This window comes from Lactuca sativa, chromosome 3 (genome assembly GCF_002870075.4).
Source record: "Lactuca sativa cultivar Salinas chromosome 3, Lsat_Salinas_v11, whole genome shotgun sequence".
NCBI classification, from domain to species: Eukaryota; Viridiplantae; Streptophyta; class Magnoliopsida; order Asterales; family Asteraceae; genus Lactuca; species Lactuca sativa.
In genome coordinates this window covers 32,320,020-32,344,669 of record NC_056625.2, presented here as the reverse complement: position 1 = coordinate 32,344,669, position 24,650 = coordinate 32,320,020, and positions in this window count along the sequence as shown.

The window sequence follows — 24,650 nt, the reverse complement described above, 5'->3', positions numbered from 1 at the left end:
TAATTGCTATTAATCGTTTTTACTATAAAATTTTGATTAATTTTATAACCTTGGTTCCCACGGGTTATAAACTAGTGTATATATATATATATATATATATATATATATATATATATATATATATATATATATATATATATATATATATGCTATTAATCGTTTTCAATTCGACTATTGAACCGTCATGTGTCTCTTAGTAATTTGTGAGCATGTGACCTGTGAGAAATCTAATTGCATCCACTGCATTTCGATTTCAAACTCAACACTTCTCCTGCATTTATTAATGTCGAACACTTTTCCTGCATTTCGGTACTCCAGTAGTAAAATTCTTTTATTCAAAACATAAGAAATCCGATTCCATACTCTACTTCTCAACTTCCCCTTCTTTTCCTTACCGAATTCATTTTTTTCTTTTCTTCTGCAAGTATGGTCGTGAACGATTCTCCTCTATCGGATTAGTATGTTTCTTTTCCTTACCGAACTCGTTTTTCTTTTCTTTAATAGGTTTCTTGTACTTGATTTTCTATAATCGTTTTTTCAATTTGGTTAAACCGATTTTGAGTAATCGTTTTTTGAAATATGTGTTCTTTACTCGATTTCATGTACTTGGTCTTTGTAATATCGATTTCCTTTTCTTAACTCAACACGTTCTTTGCAATAATCGATCCGTTTTTGTGGTTTAACGGAATCAGTAAAATTAATGGCTTGCTCGTTGATGTATATAATAGAAATATTTAAGCCATTGTTTTCTAAGAGCCACTGCCCACTGATAACTGATAAATATTTAATGTTGTGCAAAAATATGGATTTTTCGTTTGCTATTTGTTGTTATATAATATTTTGAATATGTATTCCATTAACTTTTTAATTCATATCCTCTGGACTCTTGAGGGTTGTTAAATATAAGAAAATACTTGCACATTGGTATTTTACTATTCGTTCTTTTACAACCGATGAACCGAATATCATCTTCTTTATTATTGCAGGAAACAATTAAGTGGGAAAAACAAGAATGGAACTACACATTTGCATTATCAATACAAGCATGCTAGATTTTGATACTTAATTTATGAAGATTCGATGGCGATGAAGATAAAAAAAATATATATTTTTTGAACAAGAACGCAAGAGTGGAATTTATAATTGTTGTTTTATTTTTTAGTTTCTTTACAAACATGAAAATGCCATGATTTTTTGTATTGTATAATTTATGAGAATGAAGTATGAACTTTTGAACATTTTCGTTGTCACGATCATTGTGTATGCTTATTTATATTTTTAGAATTACAAAAGTAATTGTGCTTTTCATACAAAACGGGTATCTACCGGGTTCCCCGTATCCAACGGGGATATTTTTACCCAAACTGAAACATCCCAAAAATACAGTCTAAAAAAATTCGTTTTAATTTAATAATAAAACCACAAGTCATCAAATCATTTTGTCATAACATAAATCTCATTGTTCCAAAACACTATCATCAGAGTTGTTGAATCCATTTGTGTTGCGTCTTGGGTCATAAGTTTTGTATCCGGATTGGGTCTGTCCATTCGTGGTTATGTAGATTAGTTTGATAGTTATCTAGAATAGCTAATAGGGTTTTGATATAAATATGCATGCATGTATGCATGATAGAGTTATCGTTCTTCACGTTTATCTTTGTAACCCTAAACACCTCTACAGTTGAAGTTCTTTGTCGAGCTCATCTGAGGTGTTGAAGTAATAATCATTCGACATATTCAGTGCAATTCTCGTGTTCTTTATTACGTTAGTATTCATTAACTTGCATAGAATCATTCGATCCTGAAAGAACTTAGTTCTAGCAATTGGTATTAGAGTAGGAGATTGTGTGATCAATACACATTCCTTCTGTATTCATAATACTTTAGGGTTTCCGCTTTTATCGTATAAATAGAAGTCGTATTCTTCATATCGACGGTAACTCAGTTTCTGATAAAACCCTAATCCCAAGATTACAGGTTTGATTCTAGCAGCTCACCATGTCTCACGATGATTCGCATACAAACCCCATCAACATCTCAAACAGCATTGGATCTACAACCAGGGTACCCATACTCTATACTCAAGACTACGAAGTATGGGCTCATCACTTTGAAGACTACGTGGTTGGATCTGAAGATAATGGCTATCACATATGGGAAGCTATCACTCTTGGACCGTTTGTACATTCAGGAACGAACACGACTGTTATGTCCCAAACGGATTACAGCAAGCTGGTGACAGATGTAGAGAAGATGCCACAGGATGAGAAAGATAAGCTCTTGTGTAATGTGGAGGCCATGCGAATGATAAGATTCGCCCTGCAATATGACACCTTTCAGTTAGTTGGTTCATGCACAACGGCCAAAGAAATTTGGGATATGCTGAAGGAAATTTACTCAACTGATGAAGATCTGGAACACTCCATTCAAACCTTGCTACTGTCAGAATTTGGAGTCTTCGAACAGAAACCTGAAGAGAATCTTATACAGACTTTTGATCGGTTCATTCATCTCCTAAGTAAGATGATCAAGCAAGGAATAGAGAGAAAGTTGATCGAACAGAAAGTGACGTTCATGAATGGACTGAGACCGGAATGGATGGTCGTAGTTTCCACTGTGAAGGCACATGAACAGTTTAAGTCCTATTCTCTGGCTAAACTTGTAGGGATACTTAAGTCCCATGAAAGTGTAGTAACCAAGGAAGTGAAAGTGGTTTCTGGTGTGGGATCGTTGGCTCTTGTCTCTAAAGGAAAAAGTATTGAAGAAGAAGAAGAAGAGTCAGATATGTCTGAATGTGACCTTACAAGTGAGGAGTATGCGATGATGGTCACAAATCCAAAGAAATTTGCAAGGAGAAAATTTTCTGTCAGCAAGAACCGAAACTGGCAGGGAAGTTATAGTTCTGAGAAGATAAAGGATGAACCGAAAGTCTCCTCTCAAAAAGATGAAGAGAAAAAGGAGAGCAAGCTTGCAGGAGACTCTGGATACGACTGTAACTACTGTCATGGCAAGAACCATTTTGCCAAAGATTGCATGTTGAGAAAAATGGCTGAGAAGAGAGAGGATGAAAATGATGAGGCGTATTATATGTGCAAGTTAGAGGAAATCAAGAAGAAAAAGGCGACTCTGAAGATGAAGAGGTTAGAAGGCCCACTCATGGAAAGGCTTTTATGGCAAAGGAAGAAAGTTCGGCTGGAAGGTGCTTTATTTTCACTGTTGATCCATCAATCGAAAGTGCAGATAAGAAACCGAACCTGACCAAGAATAAGTGTTTTGCGGCCAAGCCAGTGAGTGAGAAGATCAACGACTGCGATCGATTGATCAAAAAGGTACAATCTCTTCTTGAAACTCTTAAAATTCCAAAAACAGATTATCAAGAAGAATTAAATGAATTAAACTTTAAATTTTCTAACCTAAGTAGTAGCCTCATGCAAACTCGCTTAGCGAATTCTAACCTAACTGACCAACTCAGCATGTTGTCTTCAAAAAGTGAGGAAAGAAGAATGTGGATTGAGCTGAAGGAAGCAGAGTTAGTTAGAGCTAGGGACGAAAGTATTTATTTGCAAAGAGACAATTTAAAGTTTTTAAAACAAAGAAATGTTTTCTGTTTAATTGCTAAGCGTCTTTATACTAATATTGCTCAATTACATTTAAGCTGTGAAATTGGAAAGAAAATTCATAAAATGATATTGCCCGTTCTTGAATTTAAGGAAGATGAGATCATAGCAGAATGTGAATCATAAGTGTCTTCCGAAGAGACATCTATGTCTTATAGGCTAGGTATGGACAAGATAGAAACCTTCATCGACTCTAAGGAACACAAAAGCATGCTAAAAGATATCTTAGATGAAAATGATAGGCTAAAAATTAAATCTGAAACTATTCGATCATTCGATCTGTCAACTGCCAAACTTGACAATGAACATAAAATAAACTTAGAAAATACGAAAGCGAGATGAGTGAAATCTCAGTGGAGGACGAAGTTGACTGCTCTAAGTTTATGAAAAATGAAACCGAGAATGAAAAACCACTAATATCATAAAACTCGGTTGAATTTGCTCGTATGTCAAAAGAACAGAAACCAAAACTCAAGGAAAAGGCAATGGTCTATCAAAAGGTTCAGACTGTGTCAAATCAGTTTTATGTTGTTACTGGGGTCACTCAAAGGCAAACGGCAGAATTAAGGATCTTGGTCGACAAAGATAATGACGACAGATGCGATGACTACTTCTAGTCTGCTCCAATTGACAACGCATACGAAACCGTTGGCCTATCTGAGCAGACTACATGGAGGGTTAAAGGAAGATACATTGCAGAACCAATCAACTCACCCTCCGGTTTTGACAAACCAAGCACAAGTGGAACCAAAGAGATTCCTGAGGAACCAAGTGAAGAACCGAAAGTTCTAAACACAAAAAGTGCAGAAACAAAAGTGTCCAACAAGACAACCGAAACTCAAAAGGAGAAAACAAAGGCCAGCTTCAATATCCACAAATCTCAGAAGGAGCTAGCTGAATAGAAACGTTTGAGAAATCAGAGACACGCCAAGAATCTCAATGAACGAAAAAGGCACTGGAATTCTCAAAACTCCAACTATGAGCCTCCTAGGAAAGGATCAATGGACAATGGAAAGGAAAATTTGAAGGAAAATTTCAGTCCTAATTCCTACTATTCCAAGTCCCAGAACCGAAAGTCGAGTTTCGGTTCCCAATCCAGTTTCGGTCCTAAACGAAGTTTCAATCCTAAACGCAGTTTCGGTCCTAAACCTAGTTTCAGTTCCTCAAAGTCCCAATGTGAAACAAATTATATGAAGGGCATTAAAGGAAAAGGAAAGCTAATACCAGACTCTGAGATGGAAAATAAGAAATCACCAGCTAACCCTAGGAATCAAAAGAAAAATCCTAAACCATCTAACACCACACCAACAAATGCACCAAAATTTAAAGAAGATAAAACAAAAATCAAGGTGTATACCATTAAAAGAAAAGATCAAACCAGTTTAGTAAAAAGAACATATTTGGTTGATATTTCTTCTATTATTCCTTTCTCTGTGAAAAACTCACCAGGACCCAAGAAACTTTGGGTTCCTAAATCTGCTTGAATTTGCAGATAATCAGTGACGAGCAGTTTAACGACGAATGGTATATAGACAGTGGTTGCTCGCGTCACATGACAATTCATATGGAACAATCAAAGGATATGGCATGATAACTAACGGAGACTTCTCTATCAGAAAGGTGGCGTATGTAGAGGGATTGCAACACAATCTCATCAGCGTGTCCCAATTAGTCGGGGGCACTAGTTTGAAGATATCATTTGATGATGAGGGGTCTGAAATAATTGAAAAACAATCCAAGAAGGTTCTGCTGAAATCTGCACGAAAGGAGAGATGTACCCTCTGAATCTCAACCCAATTCGAGGGAAACCAGCTATTTGTCTGTTGTCAAAGGCAAACGCTGATGAAAGATGGTTATGGCATCGATGTCTATTGCATCTAAACTTCAAAGACATCAACAAATTGGTGCTTGGTGATCACGTTCGAGGCCTTCCTTTTCTCAAGTTCGATAAAGAGCATCTATGTGTTGCATGTGAGATGGGCAAACAGAGCAGAAGAAGCCACCCCACACGCATAAATACGAAGATTGTTGAAGCACTTGAACTATTACACATTGACTTGTGTGGACCTTCGGCTATAGAAAGTATCGGTGGAAGTAGGTACATACTTGTCATTGTAGATGATTTTTCACGCTTCACTTAGGTTTTCTTTCTTAAGCAGAAATTAGATGCAACTCCCAAGCTGAAGGTATTCATCAAGCAAGTGGAAGTACAACTAAGGAAGACGGTGAGAAACATCAGAAGTGACAATGGTCTGGAATTCAAGAACAAAGATTTTGAGGACTTTCTGGCTGATAAGGGGATAACTCACAACTTTTCGGCCCCTTATACACCACAACAGAATGGGATTGTTGAAAGACGAAACCGTTATGCGAAGCAGCCAGAACCATGCTCAGTTTCGCTTCCCTACCATTATACTTCTGGGCAGATGCAATTGCCACTGCTTGCTATACTCAGAATCGGTCCTTGCTCAACAAGAGATTCTCTATAACTCCATATGAGATCTTAAACAATAGGAAACCAAATGTCAAATTCTTCCACATCTTCGGTTCAAGGTGCTTTATTTTCAACTCTAAAGAGAACCGAAATAAGTTTGACATCAAAGCTGATGAGGGAATATTTATGGGTTATTCTTTGTCATCAAAAGCATACAGAGTGTTGAATAAACGCTCCAAAAAGATTGAAGAGACTTATTATGTCACCTTTGATGACAATTATATGAAGAATGTTCAGAGGACTGAAGGTGACCTAGATGCCATATTCCCAGAATCTGGACAAGTCTCGGTTCCAATATCCAACCTGTTCGAGGAATACATTCGGCTGTTGGATGAACCAGAAAATGCGATTCATTCAGAAGCGAAAGCATCAGATAACGAAATCGATAATCTCAAAAAGGTAATAGACAAAGATGTTAAAGAGATGGAAAGTGAACCTACAGGTACTACGTCATCAACTGGCTCTCCAACCAAAGATTCAACGTTCAAGGGGGAGAGCTCGACAGCACCAAAGACAACTGAAGTCTCTGTCGAGGAGGAGAAGTCAATTACCTCCTCAACGGATAAAGGTCCGGATGAAAAGGAATATACGGATTCAAAACCATCGAGTAGTCGTACAATCGAGGGAGAGAATCAAAATCCCACAGGCAATGCAGACTTTGATGTGGCTTCAGGACACACTTCACCAGTCGAGGGGGAGAAAGAGAGTGAGTGTAACGACAGAAAAATTCCAACCAATTTAAATTTTTCAAAAACAACCCGATTTCATTAAATTATTACAAAAAGGTTTTCAATATAATTTATTTAGAGTATTCCCAGAATCACATCACAACATAAACATGAGGAGCGGTACGATCACACCTTCGCCTTGCCACGGTTTCCTGAAGAACTTGAAAAACATAAAACAACAACTGTAAGCCCGAAAGCTTAGTGAGATATCCCCAAAATACCAACCACATATATCATACACGCATAACATGCCATATCATATCCGATCACAGAACAGCCATGCACTTCGAGTCTACTGTGTGACTGGTCCGCCGCACCGGCCAACAGTCCACCTGGTCCACCCTCCGAGTCTAGCCATATACATCGAGTCTACAGTGTGATTGCTCCGCCCGCACCGGGCCTTCAATCCACCTGGTCCACTCTCTGAGTCTACAGTATGACTGGTCCGCCCGCACCGAGCCTTCAGTTGGCCTGGTCCACTCTCCGAGCCTCGGCACGTCTGCTCTGCCCTCTTGGGGCCTACAGCCTATCCGGACCGCTCGCTGGGCCTTCGGGACAACCGGTCCGCCCTGGGATATCTTGGCCTACAGCATAAAGCAGGTCCCGTCTCAACCCAACTCCAGTCCAATCAACCATGTGCACATAAACATACAATCATATATCAATTCACAGTCAACAAGTCGATCAAACAGATCACGTAGCATATCATCATCCTAAACAGGATACCGACCTAACCGGTCACTAGCATAGCATCACCCTACATATCAGGATACCGACCTCAACCAGGTCTCTAACATACACCATCCTAACTACCAGGATGCAAACATACCAAAGCAATAACATAACAACAATACCCGGATCTCAATCCCATAAAGGGTCGGCCTTGGTGCCTTAGACCCTGTTAATATAGTGAGGATAACTCACCTCGCACTGCCGAAACTCTGAACTGAAGAAGCAGATTCTCGAATCACCGACTCACCGAAAATCCCAAACTAGCCAGCATAGCACAAATAAACATTAGGCCAAGCACAATACTCTTCCAAGGGTAAATTGACCATTTTACCCCTAACTCAAGCCCATCAATGGCCCAAAGTCCAAAAGTCTGAAGCAAAGCCCACTATTAGCCCAATTTACTAAATTGGGCCCACCTCACCAAATGGGCCTAAACTCATGATCCATAACAACCAATGGGCCCACAATACTCTAACCATAATGTCCAGTCACGGCCCAAAATCCAACAGCCCAAATAACAGCCCAAACCCTAAGGCCCAAAATGAAAACCCAACAGAGGGAGTACACTGGGCGTACCCTCCTTGGCACGTTGGGCGTACACGCCGATTTGCAACAGGGGATCAGCGCACTGACTCGCTACGCGGGGCGTACTCACATGTTACGCGGGGCGTAACTTCGCTACTCATTAAGTCCCCATAACTTCTTAATTGCTTAAGCTCTTAAGCCCAAACTTCAGATCCCTAGGCCAAACATGCCTAAGATTCATAAAGTCTCAAACTTTATCACTTGGGACGTCCATAAAGTTCTTAATCAAAGGTCTTAATCCATTAAGACCCACATATCTCACACATGGAACAACCACGGCCCTTGGGACCTCATTTTTCTCACTCAAGACCTCTCCAAAGGTCTGAAAGGACAGATAATCTCGACCAACTCAAAACATGCATCAAAATGAGGACTTTTGGGACAAGAATGGTGTCAAAGCTTCACAACACATAGATCTACACAATATGAATGTCAAGCAAGAAGCTTTATACCTCAAATAGGCTCCAAAGGATGATGTATTCCCAGATCTATAAGCTCTAGCCGTTTCTCTCCTTCTTTGACAACTTCTCCTTTCTTCCTTTATTCTCTCCTTTGCTCATCCAAGCTTTCCAAGACCAAACACACCCAATCAAGGAGGTGGGACGGATATCTTAGGGTTTCTAAGGTTAAGGGAGAGCTTATGGAGGCTAGTGTATGCACCAACATGTTCTTTATATAGTCGCTGGCCCTAATTTTAGGGTTTTAGAACTCTGAGAGTACGCTGGGCGTACTCAACCTTGCACCCGCGTCCACTTACGCCTTACGCTGGGCGTAATCCCAGCTTACGCTGGGCGTACTCGGCGAGTCCCCAAATTTCATACTTAGCCCTCATTATTCCACTTTTCCCACAAGATGATCAAAATACCACTTCTATTAAATCCCGGGGACTCACAATTAGGTACTCTTAGGAACGGGGCGTTACAGTTCTCCCCCGCTTAAATTAGGCTTCACCCTCGAAGCCTTCGGCATCTCTACTCCAGAACTTCTCCCGCCACGCACCACCTGGCATTAACCTAACCAGGTTCCTCAAGACGCAACCATCGAAACCCGAAACTCACTTTCTCCTTTCTAGCGGTGTCCTGACTACCGCCTCAAGCCGGCCACCGGCTTCACCCTTTGATAACCACACTTATCAGATTCAACACTTATCAACCGAGTACCACTCCATGGCACTTTTCTCGATCCTGATCACAACAATCACTTGGCTCTTACGAGCTTGATATAACCCTGAACCACCGGGTTCCCGATCCGAGTCCAACTCTATCCATCCCATGCTGACAGAATGACACATTCTTCAGCCTCACAGCAACTCCCATGAGTTCTCCTCTTGCAATCGCATGCACATACCTAACTAGCTCTAGCACCCTCGATTGGGGAAACCCGTCACACTGACGACACCCCCAAACATCCCCCAGGATGAATCACCACTACATACACAATTCCTTGATCAGAATCAAACTGGGAATCTAAGACCCCATCCCTGCACCCCTTCCGAGCCTCTCGGCTCTACTCCCGCGGAATCCCTTCCGCGACCTCAGCAGACATCCATTCCGGATGTGATCCCATACCACTGCCGCAATCATGCTGTTCAATTACCATAATTGGACCACTCCAAACATAACTCTGCGCTGCTGCTTTCACTTCTGTGAACTTACACTCCCTCTCGGAACTACATTCCTCTCTCTTTCCTTACCAAGGAAATCCACTTGGCCGCCTTGTCACTACGACAAGTGCCACGGTGCTCGCCCAACGCTACACCACTCCCTTATAGCATAACCGCTATCCATGCAACACACATGCTCTGAATCTGCTAACAAGGACTCTCGAGTCCATGCACCATCTCCACTAATCAAGATCAATACCCGGGGCCAGACCCTCTAATGCTAACACACCGCAACATACTCAATCCATTTCCTCAAACCGATCTAACAATACTTGCAGAATCTTCAGCATGACTGGAACGCCCTTCCGGGCCTTCAGCCAATCTGGACCACTCTCAGAACCTTCAGCCAATCTGGACCGCCCTCCAGGGCCTTCAGCCTGGCTGGACCGTTCTCCGAGCCTTCGGCCTGACTGGTACACCTACCGGCCTTCAGTCTATCCGGACCCGCTCAACTAGCATTCATCATTCCAAGTTATCTCTCTGGGAGATTCCTCCCATGCATATTGTTCTAGCCCTCTAGGGGTTCCGAACTCTATCTCCATCATACAAACTCAATCCGGGCCTGATCCCAGACCCTCCACAATCAAGTACCCTTGGTCTGTATCCCGCTCCGCATGCCTGCCACTTACTCATACCAGCCTACGCTCTTGGCTGACAGAATATTGTTGAATCCCAAATAGCTAAACAACCTCACATGCTCATCGATCTTCCAGAGAATCTTCCAATTCTCCCCCACTTATAGCACTGACTATCAATCACCGGTCGCCATCATCGACCTCCCTCAACAACCTTACACAACACAATCACTTACACGCGAACTGCGTCCCGCAAGCGTAAACAACCTTCACAAAAACACATATCAATGCTGATCGACCCGAGCTCAAAAGAAACTCAATCTGTAGCTAACCACTCCTCGGAATGCAGATGCTACCCATCCCTCAAATCAGACGCCAGATTTCCACTAATAACCCCCATGAATGATAACCAACGAAATTCCCAACACTAACCCATAACCAAACCATAACCCTCAAAGAACAACGAATACCGCACCGAAAACCACACAATGAGAGTAGCAGATAAACAATACTCCACAATAACCACAAGATAAACAAGACATCAAGAAAGAAACATACCCGCAGCTGCATCCGACACTGCTCTGACCTCCTCTGCTGCAAGCTGAATAGCACGACCCTAAGCCCTTGGGGGCTCCGCTCCACCCTGACCTCCACCCGTGATCCTCAAAGTGGCCGGTGCTGGAGCCTGCACCGGTCCTGCAGCAAGCTGTGCACAATTGACCCTCAAGTGCCCAACCTGATGACAATGATAACAAACCCTCGAATCCCGAACCGGTGATGACTGTCGACAATCCCTCGCATAGTGCCCCTCCTTTCCGCACTTGCGGCACGCACCACCGGACCTACAAACTCCGGTGTGACCCCTCCCACACTTCCCACAAGCGTGGCTGCTCTGATCTCCCACCCTAGAATCAACGGTCTTGGACCGTTTCGACGCCGGCTGCGACTGCATCGGAGCCTGCCTCAGCTCACGCAACTGCAACTCAATCTCTAACTCACGCCGCCTGGCGGCCTCCTGCAACTCCAACAAAGTCTCGCACCTCTGCGTAGACACAAACTGTCTGATATCCCTCTTGAGCATGCTCAGATATCGAGACATCTGAGCCTGCTCCAAAGCGAACTCAGGGCAAAACATCGCCCTCTCAGTGAACATCCTGGTGATCTCAGTCACCGACTCCGAACCCTGCTTCAGCTCAAGGAACTCCTGAGCCAATCTCTCTCTCTCAACCCGCGGAACATAATGAGTGTTGAACATCTCTCTGAACTGATCCCATGAAATCGCAGCCCTCTGCGCATCTGAATATGACCCCGTGGTCAATCTCCACCAATCCTTCTCCCCGAGCCTCAACAGGTTCAGAGCACACCTCACCCTCTGATCAGCAGGGCATGAACACGTGAAGAAACACCCCTCCACGTCCGATAACCATCTCATAGCAACTATCGGGTCCTGAACTCCATCAAAGGTGGGAGGCTTCGTATTATCGAATTCCCGATACTGAAAACCCTGACCGCCTCCTCCCCCTGCCGCTGCTATAGCCGCTGTAGCCGCCGCGGCAGCCGTCTCTGTGAGAGCTGCATAGCGCTCATCAAAATACTCAACCATGGCGGTCTTGATCGACCCAAACAGTTCCGGCAACTCAGCCCGGAACAACGTAGCAACCTCATCATGCAGGATCTCGCGAATCCTCGCATCCAACTCGCACGTGCTCACCTGACCAAGTACCTCGGGCGGTACTGACCCGTCCGGAACTCCCTCTCCTGCTCCCGATCCTGACCCAGATCCACTCCCAGCATGCCTCGGAATCTCCATACTGAAAAACACCACAAAATCTCAGACACTTCCCACTAACCCGAGAACCAACTCTCAACCCAACCCTAGAGGTCATGGTTTCCCTGATACGTGTATGGGTCTTGTGCTATCAGTGGTACGGGCCCATACTACCTTCCACACCTACCCATATTTGTATGAAGTACTACCATAACACCCTAGTGAAAACATACAAATCAAGCGCTCAACCCTCACTACTAGAGGAACACTAAAAATCTCCCACAAGGAAACCCTAGGCTAACATGCATCATAAATCAGGCAACATTATCATGAAATCCTGAAGATCCCTAGCCTAGCACTAGCATGCTGTTCTATCAATACTCAAAACAAGTATCATGTATGGTATTTTGGGGTTACTTACTGGCTCCGGCTGATCATACCTCCGCGTCCTCCTTTACTCATTTCGAAAACCATTTTAAATTCTCTTTTGAAAACCCTCCTCGATTTGAGACTGGAGTCACACGAGTGTTCCTCCAATTCACTCAAACCAAGGCTCTGATACCAACTTCTAACGACAGAAAAATTCTAACCAATTTAAATTTTTCAAAAACAACCTGATATTTCATTAAATTATTACAAAAACGTTTTCAATACAATTTATTTAGAGTATTCCCAGAATCACTTCACAACATAAACATGAGGAGCGGTACGATCACGCCTTCGCCTTGCCACGGTCTCCTGAAGAACCTGAAAAATTTAAAACTACAACTGTAAGCCCGAAAGCTTAGTGAGATATCCCCAAAATACCAACCACATATACCATACACGCATAACATGCCATATCATATCCGATCAAAGAACAGCCATGCACTTCGGGTCTACTGTGTGACTGGTCCGCTGCACCGGCCAACAGTCCACCTGGTCCACCCTCCGAGTCTAGCCATATACATCGAGTCTACAGTGTGATTGGTCCGCCTGCACCGGGCCTTCAATCCACCTGGTCCACTCTCTGAGTCTACAGTATGACTGGTCCGCCCGCACCGGGCCTTCAGTCGGCCTGGTCCACTCTCCGAGCCTCGGCACGTCTGGTCCGCCCTCTTGGGGCCTACAGCCTATCCAGACCGCTCGCTGGGCCTTCGGGACAACCGGTCCGCCCTGGGTATCTTGGCCTACAGCATAAAGTAGGACCCGTCTCAACCCAACTCCAGTCCAATCAACCATGTGCACATAAACATACAATCATATATCAATTCACAGTCAACAAGCCGATCAAACAGATCACATAGCATATCATCATCCTAACCAAGATACCGACCTAACCGGTCACTAGCATAGCATCACCCTACATATCAGGATACCGACCTCAACCAGGTCTCCAACATACACCATCCTAACTACCAGGATGCAAACATACCAAAGCAATAACATAACAACAATACCCGAATCTCAATCCCATAAAGGGTCGGCCTTGGTGCCTTAGACCCTGTTAATATAGTGAGGATAACTCACCTCGCACTGCCGAAACTCTGAACTGAAGAAGCAGATTCTCGAATCACCGACTCACCGAAAATCCCAAACTAGCCAGCATAGCACAAATAAACATTAGGCCAAGCACAATACTCTTCCAAGGGTAAATTGACCATTTTACCCCTAACTCAATCCGGCCCCAACACTAGGTAAGCTCCCAAGCCCATCAATGGCCCAAAGTCCAAAAGTCCGAAGCAAAGCCCACTATTGGCCCAATTTACTAAATTGGGCCCACCTCACCAAATGGGCCTAAACTCATGATCCATAACAACCAATGGGCCCACAATACTCTAACCATAATGTCCAGTCACGGCCCAAAATCCAGCAGCCCAAATAACAGCCCAAACCCTAAGGCCCAAAATGAAAACCCAACAGAGAGAGTACACTGGGCGTACCCTCCTTGGAACGTTGGGCGTACACGCCGATTTGCAACAGGGGATCGGGGCACTGACTCGCTACGCGGGGCGTACTCACATGTTACGCGAGGCGTAACTTCGCTACTCATTAAGTCCCCATAACTTCTTAATGGCTTAAGCTCTTAAGCCCAAACTTCAGATCCCTAGGCCACACATGCCTAAGATTCATAAAGTCTCAAACTTTATCACTAGGGACGTCCATAAAGTTCTTAATCAAAAGTCTTAATCCATTAAGACCCACATATCTCACACATGGAACAACCACGGCCCTTGGGACCTCATTTTTCTCACTCAAGACCTCTCCAAATGTCTGAAAGGCCAGATAATCTCGACCAACTCAAAACATGCATCAAAATGAGGACTTTTGGGACAAGAATGGTGTCAAAGCTTCACAACACATAGATCTACACAATATGAATGTCAAGCAAGAAGCTTTATACCTCAAATAGGCTCCAAAGGATGATGTATTCCCAGATCTATAAGCTCCAGCCGTTTCTCTCCTTCTTTGACAACTTATCCTTTCTTCCTTTATGCTCTCCTTTGCTCATCCAAGCTTTCCAAGACCAAACACACCCAATCAAGGAGGTGGGACGGCTATCTTAGGGTTTCTGAGGTTAAGGGAGAGCTTATGGAGGCTAGGGTATGCACCAACATTATCCTTATATAGTGGCTGGCCCTAATTTTAGGGTTTTAGAACTCTGAGAGTACGCTGGGCGTACTCAACCTTGCACCCGCGTCCACTTACGCCTTACGCTGGGCGTAATCCCAGCTTACGCTGGGCGTACTCGGCGAGTCCCCAAATTTCATACTTAGCCCTCGTTATTCCAGTTTTCCCACAAGATGATCAAAATACCACTTCTATTAAATCCCGGGGACTCACAATTAGGTACTCTTAGGAACGGGGCGTTACAATTCTCCCCCGCTTAAATTAGGCTTCGCCCTCGAAGCCTTCGGCATCTCTACTCCAGAACTTCTCCCGCCACGCACCACCTGGCATTACCCTAACCAGGTTCCTCAAGACGCAACCATCGAAACCCGAAACTCACTTTCTCCTTTCTTGCGGTGTCCTGACTACCGCCTCAAGCCGGCCACCGGCTTCACCCTTTGATAACCACACTTATCAGATTCAACACTTATCAACCGAGTACCACTCCATGGCACTTTTCTCGATCCTGATCACAACAATCACTTGGCTCTTACGAGCTTGATATAACCCTGAACCATCGGGTTCCCGATCCGAGTCCAACTCTATCCATCGCATGCTGACAGAATGACACATTCTTCAGCCTCACAGCAACTCCCATGAGTTCTCCTCTTGCAATCGCATGCACATACCGAACTAGCTCTAGCTCCCTCGGTTGGGGAAACCCGTCACACTGACGACACCCCCAAACATCCCCCAGGATGAATCACCACTACATACATAATTCCTTGATCAGAATCAAACTGGGAATCTAAGACCCCATCCCTGCACCCCTTCCGAGCCTCTCGGCTCTACTCCCGCGGAATCCCTTCCGCGACCTCAGCAGACATCCATTCCGGATGTGATCCCATACCACTGCCGCAATCATGTTGTTCAATTACCATAATTGGACCACTCCAAACATAACTCTGCGCTGCTGCTTTCACTTCTGTGAACTTACACTCCCTCTCGAAACTACATTCCTCTCTCTTTCCTTACCAAGGAAATCCACTTGGCCGCCTTGTCACTACGACAAGTGCCACGGTGCTCGCCCAACGCTACACCACTCCCTTATAGCATAACTGCTATCCATGCAACACACATGCTCTGAATCTGCTCACAAGGACTCTCGAGTCCATGCACCATCTCCACTAATCAAGATCAATACCCGGGGCCAGACCCTCTAATGCTAACACACCGCAACATACTCAATCCATTTCCTCAAACCGATCTAACAATACTTGCAGAATCTTCAGCATGACTGGAACGCCCTTCCAGGCCTTCAGCCAATCTGGACCACTCTCAGAACCTTCAGCTAATCTGGACCGCCCTCCAGGGCCTTCAGCCTGGCTGGACCGTTCTCCGAGCCTTCGGCCTGACTGGTACGCCTACCGGCCTTCAGTCTATCCGGACCCGCTCAACTAGCATTCATCATTCCAAGTTATCTCTCTGGGAGATTCCTCCCATGCATATTGTTCTAGCTCTCTAGGGGTTCCGAACTCTATCTCCATCATACAAACTCAATCCCGGCCTGATCCCAGGCCCTCCACAATCAAGTACCCTTGGTCTGTATCCCGCTCCGCATGCCTGCCACTTACTCATACCAGCCTACGCTCTTGGCTGACAGAATATTGCTGAATCCCAAATAGCTAAACAACCTCACATGCTCATCGATCTTCCAAAGAATCTTCCAATTCTCCCCCACTTATAGCACTGACTATCAATCACGGGGCGTTATAGTGAGAGTAGGCCGGACTCCTCGCGGGCAGAGCTTCGACTCGGGAATCTTACTTCTCGGGATCTTCGGGACCTCGGGACTTGCTTCGGGGCTCGGGAATGATACCGGGCTTCGGGATAATTCTTGCACGAAAAACGATGCAAAAACGCGAGAAAAAGGGAAGAAATGAGCACTAAACTCGGTTGCCCTCGACCTCCTTTTATAGGGGCTGGAACATCAAATTACGTTGGGCGTAATATGAAATTACGCTGGGTGTAATGACGATAAGGTCGCTGACTCCCCCAAGGATAATATCGGTTAATATATATTTAAATTAAATATCGAAAATATTTAATAAACTTCAAAAATTCATATCTTCCTCATACGAACTCCGTTTTCGACGTTCTTTATATCCCCGCGTAGGTGAGACTACGATCTACAACTTTCGTTTAGACTCCGTCAGCTAATTTTTAATTTATTTTATTTTTAGTAGGCCGGACAGGAAAACTCCGTTATAAAATCATAACTTCTTCATCCGACGTCCGTTTTCGCCTATCTATTTATCGTTTTAATACAATTAATGAGATCTTCGATTCTCATTTAGATTGCTTCGGCTAAAAACCGCTCGGTCTCAAATCGAGTATTCGGGCTGCATACCGCTAAGTCGAAACTTCGAAAAATCATAACTTCCTCATACGAAGTCAGATTTGGGCGTTCTTTTTATGCACGCTCTCGGTTTAACGAACTCTACGACTTTCGTTTAGATCACTAAGGCTAAATATTGCTCTAACGTAAATTTCACTTTTTACGTCATTCAGCGTTGTCGGTTCTGTCGCGAAACTTCAACAGATCATAACTTCTTCGTTATAACTCGGATTTCAGCATTCTTTATATCTTCAAAATCCTTGTTTCGACCACTACATCTTTATGCAAAGATATCGGGCTTATCTCATACTTTAATTTTGACGCTTATTTTATTATGAATTCATTAAATTATGATAATTAAGAAAATAAACACATAATTCACATAATTCACACAATACTCAAATATTTCATCATTAATACTCCAAAATGAGTTACAAGGGTTAACCTAGACTATTACATCAATGATAATGCCTAGCCTGGAAACGCGGGCATTACAATTCTCCCCCCCTTAGGATGATTTCGTCCCCGGAATCACACATCAACAAACAAATGCGGATAGCGACTCAACATGTCACTCTCTGTTTCCCAAGTGAGATTTGGCCCATTTGAATGTTTCCAATGGACAAGCACTAATTCGACCATCTTGCGTCGAAGCTTCTTAGTCTTTCAGTCAACAATTGCGTCCGGCTCTTCAATTAACCTCTTGTTTTCATCAATTCTCAATTCAGAAATTGGAATTATATCAGGAACTTCTCCCGTGAACTTCCTCAAATAACACACATGAAAAGTGTTGTGAATTCCATTCAGTTCTTCGGGTAATTCGAGCTTGTAAGCTTCGTTCCCAACCCTCTGAAGAACTTTAAACGGTCCAATAAACCTTGGACTCAACTTTCCCCTTTTACCAAATCTTATAAGTCCCTTCCACGGCGAGACTTTAAGCAAAAAACCGAATCTCCGACTTCAAAAGTCATCGGTCTTCGCTTCTTGTCAGCATAGCTCTTTTGACGATCTTGAGCTACTAACATTCTTTCTCTAATTATTTTCAACTTTTTAGCGGTTTGATGGATCATCTCGGGACCCATAAACTGCTTTTCTCCAGCCTCAAGCCAACAAGACGGCGTACGACACTTTTGTCCGTACAAAGCTTGATAAGGTGCCATCTTTATGCTCGAGTGGAAACTATTATTGTAGGAAAATTCTACCAAAGGTAAATGTTCATCCCAATCACCTAGGAATTCCAGGGTACATGTTCTTAGCATATCTTCAAGTGTTTGTATTGTCTATTCACTCTGACCATCAGTCTGCGGATGGTAAGCTGTACTTAAACACAACTTGGTACCCATTTCCTCTTGTAGACTTTTCCAAAACCTTGAGGTGAAACGGCTGTCACCATCCAACACAATCGTTAACGGAACACCATGAAGCCTCACAATTTCCTTCCCGTAAGAATTTGCGAGCTTTTCCATCGACCATTTCTCATTGGCTGCTATGAAATGCGCACTCTTAGTGAATCGATCAACGACCACCCAAATCATGTCGTGACCACTCTTTGTTCTGGGTAGTTTAGTGACAAAATCCATCGTAATGTCTTCCCATTTACCCATAGGCACAGGTAAAGGTTCTAAACTCCCATATGGTTTCTGATGTTGTGTTTTGACTCTCGCACAAGTCACACACTCGGCCACATACTTTGCAACATCAAGCTTCATCGTCGGCCACCAGTAGTAGGGTTTCAGGTCCCTATACATTTTAGTGCTACCCGGATGAATCGAGTACATGGTCTTGTGAGCTTCTTCCATCAGAAGATCTCTAATTCCTCCGGACTTAGGTACCCAAATCCGATCTTGGAACACCTTCAGTCCGTGACTGTTTATACCGAACACTAACGTTTTACCCAAACGTTCCTCCTTTCGGTCATTCTTCTCAGAAGCTTCCTCTTGAGCTTTCTTTATACTTTCCACAATTGTCGAGACAACTTCAATTCTCAACGCTCTTGTCCTCTTCCTTTCAAGATTGACTTTCCGACTAAGAGCATCAGCAACAACATTAGCTTTACCGGGATGGTAAAGTATCTCACAGTCGTAGTCCTTGAGTAACTCTAGCCAGCTTCGTTGCCTCATATTTAACTCTTTCTGATTGAAGAGATATTGGAGACTCTTATGATCAGTGAAAACTTTACACTTCGTGCCATAGAGGTAATGCCTCCATATTTTCAGAGCGAAAACTACCGCTGCCAACTCCAAATAATGAGTCGGGTAATTCTTTTCATGCTCCTTCAACTGTCGAGACGCATATGCTATCACCTTTTCTCTTTGGGTCAAAACATAACCCGATCCAACCACAGACACATCGCTATAAACAGCGAAGTCTTCAACTCCATCGGGTAAAGAAAGTATCGGTGCCTTGCATAGCTTCTTCTTTAGCTTCTCGAATGCTTCTTTATGCTTATCACTCCAAGCATAAGTAGCTCCTTTGTGGGTCAAAGCTGTTAATGGAGTAGCAATCGAAGAAAAGCCTTGGATAAACCTTCGGTAATATCCGGCTAATCCTAAAAAGTTTCGGATCTCCGTGGCACTTTTCGATTGTTCCCACTTCATTATAGCTTTAATCTTTACTGGATCAACCATTATCCCTTCTTGGTTGACCACATGACCCAAGAATTGGACTTCTCGAATCCAAAAAATCACATTTGGAGAACTTCGCATACAACTTCTCCTTCTTCAAGACTTCCAACACTTCTTGCAAGTGTCTGCCATGCTCCTCTTGGATTTTCGAGTAAATCAGAATGTCATCTATGAACACTATCACGGATTTATCAAGGAAAGGATTACAAACCCTATTCATCAAATCCATGAATGCTGCCGGAGCATTGGTTAGTCCAAACGACATAACCAAAAACTCTTAGTGTCCATATTGTGTTCTGAATGCAGTCTTCTTTATATCTTGCTCTCTTACTTTCAGTTGATGATATCCTGACCTAAGATCGATCTTCGAGAAATAGCTCGAACCTTGCAATTGATCAAATAGGTCATCAATCCTCGACAACGGATATCTATTCTTTATTGTTGCCTTGTTCAGCTCTCTGTAATCGATGCACATCCTCATACTTCCATCTTTCTTCTTTACGAAAGACACCGGAGCTCCCCAGGGTGATGAACTAGGTCTAATGAAACCTTTGTCCAATAGCTCCTGAAGTTGCATCATCAGCTCCTTCATCTCCGTCGGTGCTAATCGATACGGTGCTTTTGCTATTGGCGTGGTTCCTGGTAACAAGTCTATTCTGAACTCCACTTGTCTATAAGGTGGTAATCCAGGAAGATCTTCGGGAAATACTTCTGGATAATCACACACCACTGGAATACTCTGCGTCACCTTCTTTTCCTTCTTAGCATCGATAACGAATGCTAAATATGATGTACATCCCTTGGTCAAACACTTCCTGGCTTTCATTAGGGAAATAATTCCAGAATTCACTCTACGTTTGTCCCCATACACCATAAACGAATCTTTCCCAGGCGGGTTTACTTTAACTATCTTCTTCTTGCATAAAATTTCGGCATCATTGGCGCTAAGCCAATCCATTCCCGAAACGATGTCGAAACCATTAAGTTCGATAGGCAATAATTCCTCGTGAAACTTATTCTCATTAAGGTCGATTAAGATGTTTTTCATACGATGGCTAACAGGTACAAACTTGCCACTAGCAACTTCGACTAATAAAGCATTATCTAGTCTATCAACAGGCAAAGCTAGTTTCCTACCAAACTCATGCGAAATAAAGGAGTAGTTGGCTCCAGAATCAAACAAAATTTGAGCAGGTAATTCGTTTATGAGAAAGGTACCTGAAGCGACATCAGCTTCATCTTTCGCAGCCTCAAGTGTCATCTGGAAGGCTCCCGCCTTCGGCTTTGGTGGAATGTTGGGCTTAGTTGCCTCCTTCTTCTTCGGATAGTCTTTCAAAATATGCCCCTCTTCATTACAACCAAAACACATCCTTTTGTTGTTCGGACACTCATTGGCAAAATTCCTAATTTTTCCGCACTTGTAGCAGGTTACATCCTCGCTACATTTCCCATAGTGCTTTTTCTTACACTTATCACACCACTTCGCTGCGCCTCCTTTTCCTCCACCAAACTTTTTCGAATCAGATTTCGAAATTTGCTTTTCTTACCGGAACCAGATGTTCCCTCAAACTTTCTCTTTTCACCAACCTCAACCTTGTCGGTGGTTCTCCCTTTAATCATGTTCTCAACAGACTTGGCAGCCCAGATAGCTGTCTCTAGAGTATGTGCCTGACGTACTGGCACCTCGTACTCCCATGGGAATCCTTTTGCGTATCGGTCAACCTTTGTCAGCTCATCTGGCACGATGCGCAAAGCAAACTCCATCTTATCGGTAAAGTTATTAGTGTATTCATCAACTGACATGCTGCCTTTCGTCAATGCCAAAAACTTATTCTCCAATTCCAATAGATTTTGAGCCGAGCAGAACTTGCGCTTGAACTGCACCAAGAATTCTGCCCATGTCAATTGCAGTGGCTCATTAGGGCTTAAAGACTTCCCTAGAGTTTTCCACCAACGAACGGCTCCACCTCGGAACTGACGCACTGCATAGATAGTCTGCAACTTGCCTCTACAACCACAAGTCATGAAAGCTAACTCCATTTCGGAGATCCAATCCATAACTCCAATCGGATCCTCCTTTCCATTGAAGGTCGATGGTTTGCAAGTTAGAAAGTCCTTGTACTTGCATCCCATTCCATCATTCCTTCCATCATGGTTGTTTTGCCTAACTATCGGTGGGTTGGCTTGACCAATAGACCCACTGAAGTTTCCATCTTCCGAGTGCCCTTCATTTAATTCAGGCTCTTCCACATGAATTGACAGTTCTTCACGATTATGTTGAAGCAACCGCCTAGTCTCCTCCATTTGATGATCCAGCATTGTTTGAATCATCATTTGCACACCAGCCATGGTTATTGGCTCAGGTGTTGCTGCTACGACAGGTATTTGCTCAATCACTGGTGGTTGATTCCTGTTTTCATCAGCATTTCCAACTCCACTTCTTGTTCTCACCATTTTTTATCTATACACCGAATAAGGTGAAATTAGATCCTCATTCACGATAGATATTCAAATCATCCTTATCACTCCGAAACGTTTACATGCTAGTTCTAATATCGTAGATGTACGCTTAGAATCCTACACACATAAGGTTTCCAGATCCGGTCGGCAACAGACCATAGATCCGAACAAATAATATCATATATGGCAACATATAACATTTAGCACATAAAAGCATTTTAGGCAACCTTCCTAAAATAAACTAGTGCTCGTGTCTAAAACATAACAGACACATATCTCAAAATTTCACTTAGCATTCTAAGTTTAAGTCTAGAAATCCTACAAATTCCTAGTACGCTTAAACTAATGTTCTGATACCAACTGTGACATCCCCAAAATCTCGGCCAGAAAAGACCGATTTTCATTTATGCTTTTAAAATAATTTCAGAGTAAATCCTTTTGATTTGAAAGAGTTGCGGAATTTGTTCCCAAAAACAAAACGTGATAAAATAATATTTACCAAATCATTTCATAAAGAAATGTATTTTCATTATATAATCAAAACTCGGGATGTCATGTTCCGATATAGACCATAAAGCATAAACGATAACATTACAAGTCATTCAACAAATATATACATATACAGACTTGTAAACAAAACAACTTGATGATTCATCCATCTTATGCCCTTGCGCCACTTCCTGTAATACAAATAAACTGAGTGGGTCAGGCTTGGGAGCCTGGTGAGCATATAGGGTTTTCAACCCACAATAAATAATTATATTTAATTTCCACCAACCAACAATAACTCAATTACCCAATAACCCAACTCGGTTGCCCTCGACCTCCTTTTATAGGGGCTGGAACTTCAAATTACGCTGGTCGTAATATGAAATTACGCTGGGCATAATGACGATAAGGTCGCTGACTCCCCCAAGGATAATATCGGTTAATATATATTTAAATTAAATATCGAAAATATTTAATAAACTTCAAAAATTCATATCTTCCTCATACGAACTCCATTTTCGACGTTCTTTATATCCCCGCGTAGGTGAGACTACGATCTACAACTTTAGTTTAGACTCCGTCGGCTAATTTTTACTTTATTTTTATTATTTATTTTTAGTAGGCCGGGACAGGAAAACTCCGTTATAAAATCATAACTTCTTCATCCGACGTCCGTTTTCGCCTATCTTTTTATCGTTTTACTAAAATTAATGAGATCTTCGATTCTCATTTAGATTGCTTCGGCTAAAAACCGTTCAGTCTCAAATCGAGTATTCGGGCTGCATACCGCTAAGTCGAAACTTCAAAAAATCATAACTTCCTCATACGAAGTCAGATTTGGGCGTTCTTTTTATGCACGCTCTCGGTTTAACGAGATCTACGAATTTCGTTTAGATCACTAAGGCTAAATATTGCTCTAACATAAATTTCACTTTTTACGTCATTTAATGTTGTCGGTTTTGTCGCGAAACTTCGACAGGTCATAACTTCTTCGTTATAACTCGGATTTCGACATTCTTTATATCTTCGAAATCCTTGTTTCGACCACTACATCTTTATGCAAAGATATCGGGCTAATCTCATACTTTAATTTTGACACTTATTTTATTCTTAATTCATTAAATTATAATAATTAAGAAAATAAACACATAATTCACATAATACACATAATACTCAAATATTTCATCATTAATACTCCAAAATGAGTTAGAAGGGTTAACCTAGACTATTACATCAATGATAATGCCTAGCCTGGAAACGCGGGCGTTACATATTGTCAAGAAGAAGGATTAGATTATGAGGAAACCTTCGCTCCAGTAGCAAGGTTAGAATCTGTCAGAATCTTTCTGGCATATGTTGCTCATAAAAACTTCGAAGTTTTCCAAATGGATGTCAAATGCGCCTTCTTAAATGGAGAATTAGAAGAAACATTCTACGTTGAGCAACCGCCTGGTTTTCTGAATGAAAAATACCCTAATCATTGCTATGTACTAGATAAAGTTGTCTATGTTCTAAGACAAGCACCGAGGGCCTGGTATGATACACTAACTCGCTTCTTGAAAATGTCAGAATTTAAACAAGGTTCAGTTGACCCAACCTTCTTTCGTAAGAAGTAAGGAGAACATTTGATGATCGTTCAGATTTATGTTGATGATATCATCTTCAGCTCCACGAATCCTAGCTTAACAGCTGAATTCAAGAAGTTGATGGAGACTAAATTTGAAATGAGCGCAATGGGTCCAATTAATTTTTTTCTTGGTTTGAATATTAGACAGCGACCAGAAGGTATATTTATCAACCAGGAGGCCTATACAAAGAACTTGCTGGCGAAATTCGGTATGAAGGGTGATTCAAAAGTGAAGGTTCCTATCGCATTTGGCACTAAGCTAACCCCATCTCTGGATAAACCTGCTGTAGACATAACACTA